This window comes from Lissotriton helveticus, chromosome 8, assembly GCF_964261635.1.
Source record: "Lissotriton helveticus chromosome 8, aLisHel1.1, whole genome shotgun sequence".
Classification (NCBI taxonomy): domain Eukaryota; kingdom Metazoa; phylum Chordata; class Amphibia; order Caudata; family Salamandridae; genus Lissotriton; species Lissotriton helveticus.
In genome coordinates, this window is record NC_136069.1 from 246029708 (window position 1) to 246048337 (window position 18630).

Here is an 18630-nt window from a genome sequence, read left to right on the forward strand (position 1 = left end):
TCTGGTTTTACGTATGAGGTGCAGGACCTGAACACCTAGCACGTTCCAATTCGCGTTCCAGGGCACAGGAAAGGGCACTTAATAGGTGTGTACAACGACACCCGTTGTCACAAATGGTGCCTAACCAGACGTGCAGTCAGTCGCGTGCTTTGTTTGCATTGAATGCCTAATCGAAGCACACTTACTGCTCTTTATCACAAGTCGTGTAGGTTTTGAAAGCTAGGTTGTCAGTTGTTACATAAGTGCCTCAGCTTTGTTCCGCGAAGTTTAGATTTGTAATTTAAATGCCGTTAGTGGATATTTTCTTTTGTAAAATGGAACTATCAAAAATGAAACGAGAAAATTGTCATTTCAACTGGCTCTTGAACTAGCATCGGCTTTCAGACTGTGGCGTGTAGGTCCTTCGTTATAGTGAACATATGACGGTCCCAGAATGCTTAACGCTGTTGACTAAAAGATCAGGAGTGGGTGACGCTGGTGACATTTGGCTCTTTGGCAGCGGTTTGACCCATCTTTTAAGAGACTCCCTTGCAATAATTCAGCATGACTTTGTGGCCTTGTTATCTGGGTACACTGGACCGGTACATTGATTCCCCTGGTATCGACAGGATAGCATGTAGCGAGGCCTGTTTTTTAAAATTCTTAATTAAGTACTGAGGGACAAGTTGGCCACACTCTCGATAGATAAAGTTAAACCTACAGTTCCCATCATGCTTGGTACTATTAGCTGGAAAAAAGTGACTTTATGGACTCTGGGGGCCATTTCCTGCCATGGAACAGTCGAGAGGCGTACCAAAGTATCGAAGACATCCCTGACAAGCAGGGAAGACATAGCTTTCAATTGTCAAAAGCACGTGCAATTAAACTGGGGCGATGGGGGGTTTGCTGGCTGCATGTGGGGTGCACTAATTGCAAGTACTGGCCACAGAGACATGCCATTTTTAGGGGTGGATGTGGCATGCAGGCCCAGCACAAACTCCTACTTTGATGTGATGAGATCATGAAACAGCCCATAAATACACATGTAGGATCAGGCTTGGACAGGTCCCTGGGGTGAAAGTGAAAAGCAAAAAGGTTTAGAAATAAAAGTGGAGAAATACCTCGAAGGGCAGAGATTTATTAGCCGGCCCTTTGAGCAATGTTAACTGGTTCCAGTTAGATCAGCTTTGATCTCGGCCTTGGTGCTTTTTATACAGTAGTGTGGGCGGCCTTCCTTTCAAGTGACAAGGGATCATTAAAAATGGGTCACCCTTCTTTATGCTTAATCTACTGCTGTTTGAAGCCCACATTGGTTTATTTAAGAGGCGCATTCAGTGTAAAATGAAACCAGAGGCTGTTTGCTTGGAATTTGATTTACTCGTGGTCTCAAAATTCCTGAATATTTCAAGCTCCTCCTCCATTTGATCGATCAATAGTTCAGCCATATGCTATTCATTCAATAACCCGCCAAAAGCATTCTTTCCATGTTATTCCTATGGAGGAATAAATGAATGAATATGTGTGTATTGCATGCTTCTGCTGCTAGAGCAGCTTCAAGCATTGCCCAGAAATAAAGGATGGTCCTTGGTTTGGGTTAGTCTCACCAGTTGGCAACCAAGTCCAAGTGCATGCTTTATTTTAAAATTTTCAAGCACTTTTGACATTTATATTTTATTATCATCTTTCGAATTCTTACAGGGTTTTAATATTGAGTGCTACATATAAACAACTCATCAATACAAAGTGAGTGTGTAATGCTCTTTCCATTGTGCATCAATAGTTTTAGACCAGGGTTGTTTTAACATTGGTCTAAGAGGGCCTGATCCATGGCCGATTTTCAACATAATCATTAAATATGTAAATAATGGGATTTTAGAATTTTACAATGTTTACAGAAGTCAAGTACTGCAATTTTGCACATTCATAGTTTAAAGTGGAACAATACAAATGCGTCAGTGGTAGAACATTGGAGTTTATTTGTTGTAGAAAACCAGTGTTTGCTTTTAACATTCATGCTATGGTTCAGACTGACCAGTGCTGTGCAGAATTCCACATGCAGACGCACATTCCACACGAAGGTCCTCCTACTCAATTACCTAATGGCTGTATAATTACTGACAAGTGTTCAATAAATCCTATACACCAATTGTATATCAGAGCTGGACAAGATGTTAACATTTGTGACGTGAAGTGCATTTTTACACCTTTGATTTTCGAATGTTCTTTGCACAAAGATAGGTGTATATAATCTCACTGGGCTGGTCCTTGAGTTCAAAGTTCACTGCTGGAAGGCCCATTCAGCTTTCCATTCTTCCAAAGGTTGACCATCATTAAATTGGGAAATAGTAATGCCTACTACTTACAATTGTAAATGGCTAAGGTGCGGTAAGAAGTGTTTTATAACAAACATTACTTTCAAAATATCACTATAGAAATATTTTTTTCAATTTCTATGTATCTTAATAGAGACTTTACCCACCAAATCGGAAGTTCATTAATCATTCGGGATGACGCATCGATATGCTGTGAATTCTTGGTCCAGTGTTGAAGCTTCAAGCGCATGACTTAGGAACAACTTAAAAAGTTCCAGTTTAGCATCTTTTTGTGGTTAAACTAGTCCCATATTGGTGAGTTTCTTTGTTGTTTTTACATCTCCTCTTGAGTAACTGTAGGAAGGCTCTTCAAGAAATGATGCCATTAAGGAAGTTGTTCTGAACAGAAGAGGTTTTTGAGGTATTTCAGAATTTTACCCACTTAATTTGGGCTCTTCTCAAAATGTTCATTTGGTTCTGAATGATCCTGACCTTGCAGAAGACACGAATTGTGTTTAGTTGTCAACTGGCCCTTTTAAAGAGAGTGAGTTTTCTGTCAATTCTGTTTTTTCAACCCACTGCATTAAGCATGCAAGGACTTGGCGTTTAATACATACAGACATGCAGGTCTCTGTATGAGCAGGACAGTTGGTTAAACAGACAGGACTGACTTTGTGTCATATCATGTATGGTGACATTTTAAATTGTATTGTATTGTAATTGCATTTATATAGCGCTTACTACCCCTGACGAGGCGTCACAGCACTTTTTCATTGAGTAACACGTTACTCTGGAACCCAAAAAGGATTTGTAGGGGAATAAGTATAGTGACATATGAAAGAAATTTGAGTGATGGATATGTTAGTCAGTTGTTTGGATTGAGAAAGATAGTGGAAGGATAGAAGAGAGAAAAGGTTTGCATTTATATAGCTCGTGCTGCCCCATATGAGGTGTTGAAGTGCTTTTTCGGCGAGTAGCACGCTACTCTGGAACCCATAAAGTAATAGCAGTGAATTAGTATAGTGAAATATGAAAGTAATTTGCGTGGTGGATATGTTAGTCACTTATTTGGATTGAGAAGGATAGTGGAGGCATAGATGAAGGAAAAGGTTTTCATTTATATAGCGCTTGCTACACCTGATGAGGTGTTGAAGCGCTTTTTGATGAGAAGCATACTGCTCCGGAACCTAAACAGGATTAGTAGTAGTTAGTATAGGGAAATGTGCAATTAATTTGAGTGGTGGACATGTTAGCTTGTTATTTGGATTGAAAAGGAATAGTGGAGGGATAAAAGAGGGAAGCTTCTAGAAATGTTTTTTTTCTGGGGGATGGTGGGGGAGAGTTTATAGCCATATGAGAGGGATTGGGGTGAGTAAAGTGGAGGTGGAGGGGAGTTAGTGTAGGGAAATATGAAATATGTTTTTGAATAGCACTGGAGTAACAAACTGATGCTTCCGAGCACTCCTATGACTGCAATAACGTTTCATCTGAGGTTTCATCTGATTTATGGAGTCACTCTAATGGTGGATTGCAGTCTACTTACAGCCACCTTCTAACAACATAATAAAATTCATAGGACTTTTGTTAACGTGCAAATGGGGAACTATGATATGGTATGTGGAACCTTTTTGAGATACATATCGGCAGGCTTTGACATTGATATGATATAGGAGACATTGACTTTGATATGATTTGGGTGATTTTGACTTTCATACAGTATGAGAGGGCATTGACAGGGTATGGATCTATTTTGATTGTGATGCATATTGAGTATTCTGACTTCGATAGATACTAGGAAACTTTGAACTTGTTTAAAAGGGTTATCTTTCTTTTGATGATTAATTTACTTCACACTGAGAGGGTGTTCTTGAAATCCATTCCTGTACTCGTTCTTTCTGTTGTCATTCACATCTCTGCTTAGTTAACTGATCTGTTACAATTTTAATATGTATTAAATAAGACTTTTCTTTAGAACCACTTGCTAACTATTATAGTTTGTATGTTTTTTAGTACATGCTTAACATTTTCAAATTCTGCATAAGTCAAGCTCTTCAGGCCTGCCATGCTCCTGCTGTCGGTTGGTTAATAATATTTAGGGAACCATGAAAGCACTTCTAGAGAACGTGGGACAATAGTCATAACTGGCATAACATCAGTGTTTGAACATAATGAAAACAGTGGTGTGACCTTTTTTAAAGTTAATTCTATTGTCCATCATTCCTTGCGGCACAGTATTTTCTACTTAAAGGGCCTAATACATATAAAAAAGAATTGTCAATGGAGGACCAGATGCACACTTTTTGAGGGATTCTGAATGTAAGGTGTTACAGTACACCACACTGTTTGTGAATCACAGTATAGATTGAAATGGAGAAAGCACAAACTTCATGACCCACAAGATAAGAGTTTCCCTGTTAGATAGCTAATCTTTGGTTTCAGAAAATAATTCAGAACTGAATGCTGTGACTTACTGTTGAAGTAGTCCTTACCTTATTCTGCTCAAACTCTTTGTGAATCTGACCCAGATATTTCACGTTTCCTAAGGAACCTGCTAAATTGGTATTTGTTGAATTAATACATCTATGAATATGATTAATAATACAATCGTGTGTACTTGCACAAATATTGTAGTGTTGGCATCATGTGCTTGAACTTTGCCAAAGAAGGAAGAGTCACTGATCAATGTAACCAATCAGTAAACAGAGATGCGTCACATTGCCATTTGTAAGCATATTCTTGCTTGTGTGTACCCTGTAGTATTTTTGAATTCCCTCTAAGCAGCTGCTTATCTTTTCTTGCTGTCCAATTAGGTATTTCCTATCCCAGTATCCACAACATGTTTACACAACATCTCCATCTTGTTGTTGAAATGCACTGAGCATTACAACTCAGACATTTCCTGATAATTAGGATGAGCAGTTATGGAAATAAATCGATGTACAACAGGAATACAATCGGATATATTGTACAAATGTAATTCCTTCCAGCACATTTAGAGCCAGTAAATGTATTTGGATACACACCTCCAGGACGACCCACACTATATTTTAGTAAAATATATTAAAATCCCAAAAGGACTCGAAGTTTTCATGACAGAACTAAGCAACAGCGTTAAACGAAATGCATTAAAAAAAATAATAATAATTGTATTGGTTTTATTTCTTACAACATATAACACATAACATATTATCGTCAGCGCTTTGTCAATACAGGGGTGACAGCAGGACTGGCTTAGTTACTGGTAATACTGTTTGCACAGAAAAACTAATATGCTTGTCTGTCCCTGCTTTACTTCTTTGTCATATATAACATGTAACATACAATCTTCAGCGCTTTGTGCTGGGGGTCCATGCCTATTTTTATAAATATTGTTAGGCGAACAGTTGTCATTAGTCTTGAGTGTCTGATCTATTTCTGCTAAAGGGCTGGATATGGTTAACAGCAATTGGGCCCATCAATATTCCTTTAGACCTATGGACTGGTGCATGGTCACAGAAAAGACTATATATGAAGCTAGGGGGCGGCTCACCAAATGGATGCATGTCTGGGAAATGTGGAACACCCACAGGGGAGGGATCTGTGAGCCCCCAAAGACGAGGGAAGAAACTGTTGCACGAGCTCTGCGCATGTTGGAACTGTGATTACAATATTATTGTTCTGTAATTATTTTGCTTCATGCCTCCCCGGCAGCATACATCTATTGCCACTTTATGTCTGTACTGCCTTTTCTTATGTCGTACCTTGATTTCTATAAAAAAGAGTTTATATATAAAAAAAAATATTCCTTTAGACCCATGTCCAACAACAAAGATTAAGGCCATTGCTGAGACCCTCAAACTTTTTATTACCATAGCTGTAAAGCAGAAGTTGAGCAAAATACACATCTTAGAAGAATTCACAGATGCACTACAGATCCTCTAGTTCACTCTGCACAAATATTTTGTCTAAATATACAATCACCTCCTTTAAATAAAACTTCTTTTGGAAATTTCGTTAACCCATTTCTGTAACATTCTGCAACTTTCTGTATTCACAACCTTGCACCACAGCTCTAACCCTGGATCACAATCTCTGTCCGAGCCTAAAGAGGAAATAAGGTCCCATCACCAGAAGGTGGATAGCTTGGATAACTTGCTTAATCTCCACAACGGCCCCAACAGCGCTGGGATGCCTGGCTTCACCTTGGGGGTGCCCTGGAGGGGGCATCTCACCGGGAAAGCCAGGATGGGTTCCACAGCGGTGATGGGGCGGCAGTGCGCTTTACAGGAATACACACATTTACATTTACATTTACATTTACATAATAACGTGCACCTCAGACCACATGGCGATGTAGCACCTGTGAATTTCTATCTTCCATACATACCTCTCTGTTTCTTTCATGTCATGTAGAATTGACCTGTGCCAACACATCCTGGACCTCAAGTGACCTTTACATTCCTCAAATAATAAAGCTGCTTGTGAATTGCCCATTTGCCTAACCTGTTTCTTGAGCACCTGGATACCTTTTGAGGTTCATGTGTATTATTTAAGTTGTGTTCATTCATTCATTTATGCATTCATTCGTTCATTCATTCAGTCTCCTCACTCTCCCAAAACTCCCTCTCTATGAATTGCTGTAGTCAGTCTCATTAGCAATTCTCTCTGTAACAGTTTACCTTCTTCTCAAAATGGAAAGGCTGGTATGTAATCACTTCAGCTACTTGCACTCTTTCCTCATAATCAGTCCCTGCAAATTAGCTTTTGCCAAATCAGCTCCAAAGAGACACATGCTCCATCGCTCATTAGAGCGAGAGATTTCTCCTCAATTAGTCTTCATACTTATTCATATTTATCTTTGTATGTAATTGCTTGTAATATACTGTTGTGTCTACCTCAGGCCAACCGCAAACATGCACCATAATCCTACCTGTTTATCCGACAAGCTCTGATAATGTTCCGATGTGTTGCTTTGGTTGGTTTGTACAGTGCTACAGATTTAAAGGAACTTCAAGGAAGACAAATACAATAAATACACATTCATCATTCATAAGAGTCTGAATTGGCACTTGGGAAAGGTGGGAAGTCAACAGTTTCCAGTCTGTAATTCCCACACAGTATTTAGATTGAATGGTCACATTAGAGATAAAATATTGCACCGAGGACTGTTTCTGGATGCCAACCGTGTTGGCATTGGAATGTTACAGAATCTAAATATTTGAGAATCTAGAAACGTGTGCTGCAAACCAGGGACAGGTAATCCCTGGTATCAGGCAATGTTAATATTAGGTCACATTATGAATTTTTTACTTGCATACCTCATACGCTGGGGATAAGCACATATGCCTTTTTTTGGGCATCTAGACCTAACTGCTTTCATTTTTAACTGAATGTGAAATGTGGCTCTGAATAGCTAGTGGTCATTTTTATGCCCCCTAGGGTGCTGCGGTATGACACTGCAGGTCTCCTGATCCATTTTTCTTTTTAATATCTATGGGCCCAATTTGTTAGGTAATCTGACTTGGTCTTGTTTTTAAGGTGCCACAGTATGCCACACTGTTTGTGAATCACGGTATAGATAGAGTTGGAGAATGCACAAACGTCATGACCTACAAGATAACAATTTCCCTGTTAGCTATCTATTTTTGGATTTCAGAAAATAATTTAGAACTGAATGGTGTGAATGGGGAGCTTTTCCCGACAGATGTTCCCTGACTGATATCTTTTATATGACTCGTTCAGCTGAGGCTAGCACCATTGTCCAAGGATAGGCACAACATTTGAGAGTAAGTTTTAGATCTTGTCTACATACAGCTTTTAATACATAGAATAAGCTGTGGGGCAGCCCATTACTAATCATATGATGGCATTATGTTCAATTTAATTTGCTTATTATTCAATGGCGTTCCTCTTCTTGTGATTGTCCTTTCGCTGGTGCATAGCTTCCTTACGATCCTTTTGATTGGATGACTTGTGTGGCTCCTGTCAGGGAACAACTTTCTTTTTAAGCACTCCATGGGAGTGCATGTGTGTTATTGCTCTATCGCTCATGTGCGGCTTCCACCCTTCTCCTTGAGGCCCATAACACTTTTCCAATGCTGTTGCAGGGCAACAAATAGCTAGCACTTTTGTTCCAGTTCAGAGTCGTATGGAAAGTAAATGGGAAGCGTGTTACTTTTAATTCTGACACTTACTGAGGTAGTTATTATGTTCCTCTGTGCCTGCATCTAGTCCTCTGTCGAGCACGTGCAGGCTTCTTTAACTCTGTTCAGAATTTCCTTCATGAAAGTGAAACATTAACAATGCCATTTATAAAAAATAAAAATATTCAATTCAATTCATTGTTCAATATATAGATACCGTAAGTGAGGTTTGTTTTTTCTCCAGTAATCTGAATGTTTTTCAACTATTTTATTTTAACAATGCTTTACTAACAAGCATTGGCAAAGACAAAAGCTTAGCACTCATATTATAAATGCAAGATTTATGGCTTTGCCAGTGCTAGTTGATCAATGCCTCATGCTTTTATCATAGATGACACAAGTTATGAAATCATTCACCTGTCAGTTTAAACTACTCCAGAGTATCACTCACTACAGTCTAGCACAAGTAAGCCTGAATAAAACTTCTATTCTTTTCAGAATCAATTCAAAAAACACCATTTTATTAAGGGGTCAGCTGTGAATTTGCTAAGAAATGTACAACCTCTCAGGAAAGAAGCAATAACCAGTAGTAAAGTACAGCGAACATGTATATACTGTCTAATACAAAGTCAAGCTGAGATTCGTTATGCTACTGGCATTTGTATAGCTGAGGATCTACCTTTGGTATGACCTGCTAGCTGTCAGTGGGGCCTTTCCACATGATTCTGAGTTTTGATTGCAGACCAAATGCGGAAATTTCCTGTGATGCTGTGTTTCTGGTTTTGCATTCGGCTGTGCATTGTAAACTTCCTGGTGTGAGGTTGGGCATTGGCTTCGTTAACCAAAGGATTATCTGTGGTCTTGCTGGGAGACTTTAGGTGCCTACTGAATGTCTTTTTAGCTCTGGGTGTATGCGATTAGTGTCAGGGAGTCATATCCCTATTGATTCCACATCACTTACAATGATAACATGCGCAGTGCCATCAGATTAAAGATAGTCTGGGTATGTAACCTAATTTGTCTCCGTCTTAAAGTTCTGGTTGAATGCTACATCCAATTAAAAACTCTATATTAAGGCAGCAGTTTGAAAGGTTATGTGTACTTTCTCTGGAGGTATTGTCCTGGAAGGTGTGTGTCTTTTCTACCAGGACCCTTGCTCTGCAATCCTCTTTCATTTGACATTGCTACTGATGAGGTTCCAGGAGCATTTAAAGACACTTGTGTTCCCCAAGGCCTCCAACTAGTCAGAAGATCAGCGTAGGGCACTTTTTGGCCTCTAATCCCCTTTTAATGGGAGGCTTGTGCTTTAAACTAGATTCCCATTCTGGAAGCTAACACCATACCAGCACTGTGTTTTTAAGTATCTGAATATCATTGCACAAATCAAAAGTTCTGTACCACAAGTCACCAGCAATGTATTCTCTTCCCTAGCTATTGTAGAGGAAAAGGAGTGTGGCAAACTCTGTTGTGGGGGTTGCTTTTTTGTGCTTGACAATTGGTTTGGTTTGGCTTGTCAGACAAAAAAGCAAGACGGCTTCTCTTTGGCAACAGTGCATCCATGTCAAAACATTTGACGGCCTCAATGCAACCATGATGTACACACCAACACTGTATTCCTTTACCAAAGCTGTGTACAGACATCCCTAACATTTACACAAGCCCAGGAAAGGCACTGGATGGAGCACGTGGCATCTGCTCTTATGATCCAGCCCAGTGCAATGTGAGCCAAGCATGCTTTCTTACATTCCTGAGACAAAATATAAACCCAGTGACAGGAAAGAGATGGTAAATTGTAAGTTACACGAAGACGTGAGCTGCAGATAGGGGTTGAGAAAGAAGGTATTTATAAAAGTCACATGAAATAGAATCCCATAGGATGCAAGGGTAAGCCTTTCCTTACCTCGCGCAACACTTTGTGCCATGTGCTCCTACTAGTTTATTGTGATCTTTTGAAGTCAAACTTTTCATTCCTCCCAGTAGTGCCAGGAAGGAGGCCAGTGACAGGACTTTTGATTATGCAGAACACGGTGCGCTACCAGGAGCATGCAGGAATGTCCATGAGTGCTGCCTCTTAGGAAGAAATTTGAACCACTCTTTTTGAGGAGCACTTAAACCCATCTAAAAACGACCATCTAAGGGATATCAATCATTGGGCATTCATAATACTTAATGGCCAGTTGTGGTCCCTAGCGCTATATAAGCCAATTCATTGATTGATTAATATAGAAGTGAGCCACCTCTGCGAGGAGTGAATTACATTCTAACTGGCCTCATTGTCCACTGCCATGTTTGGAATCGCCTGCACCAAACACATACTTCCAGAAACTGCTTTGATGTCAGGATGCTAGCCTAGTATAAACATTTCTCAAAGTTTTCAGCTATCAGGTAATCGCTTTCTTGTTTTGGGCTTATCAGGAAGATGTACTTTTCACACTTTGTGAGACCAGCAAGCAGTGCCTCGGAACACGGGTGGTGAGTCGGGGGAGGAGAGATGGAAAAAAAAAAATAAGCTTACCTTTCCTTCGCTGCTGCCACCGCCACACCTCTCCTTTGTCCTCTTCGTCTGCTCTGGCAGCAGGCTGTCCCAGCCAATCACGACATTGTATGAGCAGCATAGTGATTGGTCTGAGCAGCCTATTTGGTGTCTCAGGCAGTGCCTGGGAGCCTGGGCGTGTTCTCCATCGGGCTGTGCAGCACAGCCAGGCAGAAAACATGCTAAGTGTGCATGACTTTTTGGCTCGCCCAAGAGGGCCGGCCAAACAGTAATGCGCACTTAAGGAGTGCAAACCACTCTTCACTCTGCTCTGCCGATCTCGGCCTCCCCCCCCATCCTGAACTAGCTCCAGTCCCGCACAGAAAAATAAAATGATTACAACATCTTGTTGTTATCATTGCCGCCCCTGCCAGCAGGATGTCGATTTCAAAGAATTTCGGGCAGGGGACATAAAGACCAACAAAAGGCAGCGAGTTCTTTTCTAGGGGGTACATTTATATTTTGTGCTAGACCTATTAAAAATCTTATGACAATCCTGAGAGTGGAGCAGTGAACTGCAAGATCTGGCACTTCGGAGTGAAGACTGGAGTATTGGTTAGTTAATTATTGAATCTGGTTAAGCACATTTTGCTCTCACATTGAGATATTGGAATGAATGACTTAATGAATAAAATACATATATTGTGAAACTCAGGAAGATGAATAGCTTGGAGACACTTCCTCGTTCGCTATAGTAGATACACATTGGATACTGAAAACGAATGACTTTCGGTATCTTTCCTCCAGCTCTTAAGGTGCCCCTATTTCACCGTGTCTTACTCTACCAAGGCCTTGTGTGCCAAAAATTATGCTCTATGGCCAGCACAGTTACCACCACTTCCTACCACAGTTCTGTCAAACATACATGATATTGAAATCTACAGTATTAAGTCATTGACGTAGAAATCAATTGTGGCACACTGCGGCACTAGGCTTTGTGTGCATGTTGGAAACGGGGTAATTCTAAGAAGAACCTCTGTAAGTTTTATTTGGAAGTGCTTTCTGGGCGAATTTATCATCGAAAGGTAAATAGGTAATGGACAAGGCCAGTCTTTGTAAATATTTAGGAAGAACTTTGTTGCATGGTTGTAAAAAGTTGGGTAAAGCTAGTAAAAGTAGAAAATCTCAGCAAAAGGATAGTGTCTAAAATATTTAACAAGTAACTACGCTTACCTTTACCATAATGGTAAGTGTTGGGAGCCACTCTTCCTCTTTACATGGTAATTTTTTGTAATCTTTTTTACAATGACTGCATCCTCAGTGCATGCCTCACATAAGGATGGAGGTTATCTATTTTATTCCCAAGATAGCTCCAGTGGCCTAAAGGTTTTATAGGTTACAAAGCGATTCACTTGTGCAATCCTGCTCAAAGGTCAACACCAAAGCAGAGTTCTCCATGTGTTTAACTTGAAATTTACTCATGGAGAGTAGTAAAATTAACAATGCTGAAATTACAACTCTGAGGAGTGTAAATTGGCCCTGCATTTCACCCCTGGCACAGGTCAGAGAATACATAGGCCTGGAATGCAGTTTGAATCTAAAACAATTAGTGTACTGTGAGGTTCAGGAAGAAGAGTGCATCGAATTTTGTAGGCTTAGTTTGGAATGCAGAGACAAATATATTTTAGCATATGCTAGCATGGGTTAAACTAAGTTTATGTTTATGACTTTTTTGTCTCCCAAGGAGAACAAACATGTCTAAGGCTCACAAAAGCATATATTGAGTTCCTCTGATTCACTTTTCTAATAGTGCCCATTTTCTGGCTGAATGAATTTGATTTCATTCTTCCTTCTTTCAGCTAGAGGTAATGATTTGATAGCCTCCAATTCCATTTGGCTACTTGCTTTGTCACGTACTGTTTTATTTGTGGATAATTTTGTGGTGCAACATTTATTTTGGTAGTCTGACTCGAAGCACTTTTGCTATGAGTACAGATGTTGTAACAAAAAGGTGATTCAATTCAATAGCTCAATGTCTGGAAAAAGTAGCTTTCCAAATTAGAATAGAGAAAGAGAAACTGTGCACATGTTGTGGAGTTTGGAGACCACTAAGGACTATTACGACACTCCCTTTACCAATCTCAAAATAAATACATGAGCCTGGAATTTAGGTGAGCCTTTTTTGTCTGCAGTACCTAACCACACATCTTCCACAAATCCAAATTAAAAATATAGATAGAGATGATTTAACGTTTTTCTAAAAACTATTCCAAGGTATCCATTAAATAGCCTAGCAGGAAACCTAAAAAGACAAAAGCATACCTATTTTTCTGCATCACTGAGTATCACTGACGTGGAGACCAACCACACCCTAGAGAAACAAAAGAAAAGCCCTAGATGTAAGAATGCATAGGAGTGCTGTTGACACAAGCCTACCAGTGGAATTTGACCTCCAGAATTGGATCCTTTTGTGTTTTTGTCCTCCAGTAAGAATGGTTTCGGAATGGGTTTGGTGCAACACTACTCGTAATCATGATAATTGCTAGTGTTTTTTCATCCTTCCGATACCACATCCACACACCCACCACAGGAACATAAACATGCATTGCAAGAAAGAGAGAATCATGAGGGCTGCTATGGTTCAGCCTTTCTGAAGGAGTCCCGTGGAAGCTGGCCATGAGCCCAGAGTGAAAGAGAACCCATCTAGGCATCTGCTTGGTATAAGGCGCTAGAAGACCATGCCAAAGTACATCCACTCGATAATGCTCGAGACAGTAAATGGGCTCATGCGCCACATCCCATTTTAACCTAATGCCAACTTTTTCAGGTGCATTCTCTTTATAGCCCCGGGCTATGAGGGAATGAGCCACAAATCCTCAACCACATACTGTCCATCTATTTTACACTGTGAATTAGAATGGGGTAGTAAAAAAAAGTGTTTATAAACTTCCACACAACATTGTTTTTTGTTGGTAAATCTAATTTTCAATACAACATTATTTTGAATAATTACTCTTTTTATTTATGAAAAAAACTTTTTTTGAGTTGGGATCTATTTTGTATCAATCAATGTGCATTGAAACAACAAAATATCTAGATAACACTGACACGGAATGTGCCGGACAACGCTGCATAATTTAGCATGTCATGCCACTTAATTCAGTGACCCCTGCTACATAATTTGATCATCCATTGCCACATGTTTCTCATTGTCCTGACCATGTTACACTGCAGAAACACTTAATATATGTTCTCATTACCTACCAACCATCAAACCGCCACCTTTGCTTTGTTTATCCATTCAGACTGATGCTGTCTTATTTACTGTTTTTTGTTGCTCTACACAGCATTTCCTGCAGAAATATTCCTGATTTGTCATGTAAATAAAATAATGAGGAAAAACTGTTGGTACTGGGCGTTGGTTTGGGGAGTTTGAACCTGAGGTAGGGTGCAGCATGTTTGTAGACCATGAGATCAGACTCATGGGATCAGACTCATGGTCTACTTGGCTTCCTGGGAAAGAGAAGGAGTGAGACCAGAGCTCGGGGAAAGCCTAAGAGCAAGACCATGTTTGAGGCCCCATTTGCATGTGGAGAGGATGTATTGTATTTGTAAAGCATGGGGGAGGCGGGTGGGATGAACCAGCCCTTTCGTGGGATCATGTGTGATGCAGGTAGGACTAAAGATACAGAGCAGCTTACGTGAAGTAGGGAAGGGAACAGTCAAAGATTTGTGTGGGAGTAGGAAGGAGAGTCTCTAAGGGAGCGGGGAAGGAATGGGAGGATCAGATGCCGGTAGGAAGCGGAAACGTTGGATCATTTACCAGAGTGATGGTGCACCTTAGAGGCATGCTAAGCACCGAGCACAAGAAAGAGGGGGTGTAGGAGACTGGGTGCACAGATGTACACTTAGAAGATCAAACACGTGGGTGTAAATGTAAATGTAAATTGATACTTGTATAGCGCACTACTCACCCGCAAGGGTCTCAAGGCGCTTGTACGAATACCGCTGTGGAACCCATCCTGGCTTTCCCTGTGAGGTGTCCACTCCTGGGCACCCCCAAGATGGAGGCCAGGCATCCTTAGCGTTGTGGGGGCCGTTGTGGAGATTAAGCAAGCTATTGCCCAGAGTTGCAGAGTGGGACTCCATGATTGGATTAGGCACCGAGGCGAGAATTATCAGGTCCGTGGAATTTTTGAGCCCAAGTACCGCCGAGGCGGGGAATTGAACCCTGGTCCTGTGCTAGACCTCTGCATCAGGGTCTGCCGCTCTAACCATTGAGCCACACTTCTCCACGTGTGCACAAAAGTAGTAAAGAACAAGTAAACGGATTGACCTGTTGCGTATGTGGTCTTAAGAATACTATCCGACCACTGGAGCTTCTCTCTCTGAATGTTCATCTTTATCAAAGAGTTACCCAAAGGACACTGACATGACACCCTGTCCACTGGCCCGTTTAAACCGGTGCATAGCATTGTGGAAGTATTTCCTGGCTGTGATTGTAGTGTGTGTCCACCAAGTTGTTTGTAATGTGTTTTTTCCTTGTAGTTCCTTACAAAGCCCTAGGCAACCTTCTCCTCTGGTGACGCTTCGTGTGCAAACAGACAGCGTCTAAACATTAACCATTTTGCAATAGATTTTTAACTGAAGGGAAGAGCGAAGCAGTGACTCGGGCAAAGCACACAGCAAACAAGTCATCAGCTGAGGTATGCGCGTGTTGCGTCATTCGCTCAGGGCTAGTGTAACCTTAACTCATAACAGATGATTTCCCTGCGCTGCAGTGGGCTAACGCGGCCTGTTCAACATCAGGCAGGCTGTTAGCCCAGACCCCTGACTCCAGGGCAACAGCTTAACTACACGGCCATCTCTTTGCGTCACAACACATTCATTGTCGCAGGTTCGATTCCAAAAGTGAACCCCGCGCGTCGGTTTAAGAGTGCCCTCCACTTCAAGGCGCTATGCAGCTAGCTGGGGGAGGACAAGGCACTCGTCACGAGGTCTTGTTTAACAGTTGTAACTGCAAGTCCATTCAAGGGAGAGGGCACAAATCTCGGTTTCTTTAACCAGCTTTCACCCCTTGCACAGAAAATTGTTCTAAGGAAATCACTTTTTAGCTCTGTACCTCAAATTGTAAATATTTGAAAATCAGCAGTGTGTAATGTGATGTAAGGTGGATTTGTAGAGCCCTGCTCGTCACCCGTGAGGGTACCCAGGCGTCGAGTGCTGTTGAATTATTGTATTTGTGTTCTCATGCAGAGGATAGAATAGTTCGACAAAAAAGGCATTTTACATTGCTTTAAAAGCGTTACAGCTCCGTAGGCGTAAGTATCTCTCTCCCTCTGGGGGCCGCGCCGCCTTCGATGTCTCGAGCCAGGTTTATCTGCCATTAAGCTCTGTACAGCCCTTCGGCCTTTTCGTGATTCTGCTCGTCAGACATTTTACAAGAGGCCTTTTGCTTTTTTTCTGCCACGATTCTTGTTTAAGGAAACTGGCTTCGACCGCTCTGTCACCGTTCTTTTAAAAGCTCTACTTTTAAGGGGTTCTGTATGCTATGAATGATTAATCAGGTGATGTGGTGTTATCAGACAAATTAGAATTTAATTGTGCAAGGCAATAACGAGAATGTATATAACAGTAACAGCGTTTGATGTTTGAAATTTAATGTGGCTTTATATAAAGTGGCTCAATTACCTTATCCCCAAAAATTATTCTAAGTTCCATTTAGTGGTAAACTTGACAAATACTGCATGAAACAGTTGAGTTTGTTTAAGTACCGTTCTCCCAGAAACGAGGCAATGGAACTGTTAAGATTTCCAAACAATTTTTAGTGTCGGAAATGCCCGTTAAGGTGAGCTGTTCTCATTCTAGAGGGCCAATGCAGGTTGTTTTTTCCAATTGCTTATCTGTAGGGGTTGCATATCTTTTGCTTTAAAAGTAACTCAGTGAAATATTTTGCACAATAGTCCCTGGCGTGTGCCTGGCAGCTCAGTGTCGGTGCTAGAGGTGATCTCCCCTTTGGTGTTGGTGAAGAAGACTCATGGTCCAAAGGTCTGTTGATCGGTGTTATACTCTGTGGGGTCGAGAAGATTCACTAAGCCCAAGACGTAAAAGTCCGAAACGTACTCCCACATTGTGACTCCCACATTGAGAATCAATCGACTTTTATAGGATTCTGAACAGACGTTCAGGAGTACTCCTGGAAATCTGTGACAGCCACAAAATTTACAGGTGTGGAACATCCAGAAGTGTAAATGATGCAGAAACGTTACGTGCCTTTTTTGTCTCTACATACAGAAACTACTTTTCTCTGAGGTGAAGCCCATTGCCCTGGACTCCTAATAAATGGGGAACAGCCTTTACAACGCGGGCTTTACAACGCGCTGCCATTACTACGCTGCTTTTACAACGCAAGTCGTTTCAACGACTTGCGCTGGAGGGCGCTGTTGGACAAGGAATAGTTTAATTTTCTATTCCAACACCTTCCCTACTGTAACGTGGGCTGGAGTTGGAATAGAAAATTAAACTATTCCACTATCCAGCGCTTACAGCGCAAGTCGTTGTAACGACTTGAGTTGTAAAAACAGCGTTGTAATGGCACGCGTGGTAATAGCCCGCGTTGTGCTGACATACAACCTAATAAATTTGGGATGGTTTGCTGCCCTTTCCCAATCTGGAAATGCATTAATTGTTTGCCATTCGCAAGAAGATTGCTGTGTGCATGTTTAGGATGGTAAGGTACCTGCAAATTGTTTATGAATGGCATTAATGTACACATCCACACTCCTAAAATGCCCACATTCTGTTGCTGATCAAGCATATAAGAATGCAGAGAATCCATAATAAATAGTGACAAGAGGAAATTTTCACTTTTCCTAAAAGTATGATTCATGATATAGATGGCACTGTGGCAAATGTATTCTTAAACCTTTGTGAATCAACCCAAACATTATCATGTCTGTAGCAAATCTATCTTCCCTGCATAGTGACCCTAGATCTTTCACCTTTTTCTGGACCCTGTTTTTGCGGGCTTTGGCACTCTATGCACTTTAACACTGTTATAGAGTAGTGAAGGTCCAGTGCTTCCCCTCTAAAACATGTGCTGTACATTCAAGGGACAGGGCACAAATCCCTGTTTCTTTAACCCCTTCGATGCTGGCCCGTTTCCGCCGCTGTGCGGTAAACAAACGAACAGGGTGGGCCGTGATGAACCCCAGCCGTCATCCGCACACGAGCACCGCGGAGCGTGACGGCTGGGGTTCGTCACCAGCATGCAAGGGGTTAACCAGGTTTCATCCCTTGCACAGAAAATTGTTAAAAGGAAATCACTTTTTAGCTCTGTACCTCAAATTGTAAATATTTGAAAATCAGCAGTGTGTAATGTGATGTAAGGTGGATTTGTAGAGCGCTACTCGTCACCCGTGAGGGTATCCAGGCGCCGAATGCTGTTGAATTATTGTATTTATGTTCTCATGCAGAGGACATATTGGACCTCCCTTTATGGCTGTAACTTCCATATTCGTTCATTGTAAATGCCACCTAAAGTGCATCTGTGGCATGCAAGGTAAATAAATGTTAAGTGTGGACTGCAGTGTATATTTACTCTTCCCACAAATGAAACATATTTGTGCCAGGAGTACCACTGTATTCTGGCTTGGCTTCAGTTTAAATGTACTGCATTGACTCATAGCAGGGAAATCTGCCTTTGCCTTGTAGAAAAAGCCTATTTATATACATACATGAGTCA

At 41.1% G+C, this 18630-nt stretch overlaps 1 protein-coding gene across 1 annotated transcript in view; it reads left to right on the plus strand.

Annotated features, from left to right (window-relative positions):
- ARHGAP42 (Rho GTPase activating protein 42) overlaps positions 1-18630 on the plus strand; it is an 840311-nt gene that overhangs the window by 767 nt on the left and 820914 nt on the right. The gene's annotated exons all lie outside the window — the stretch shown is intronic.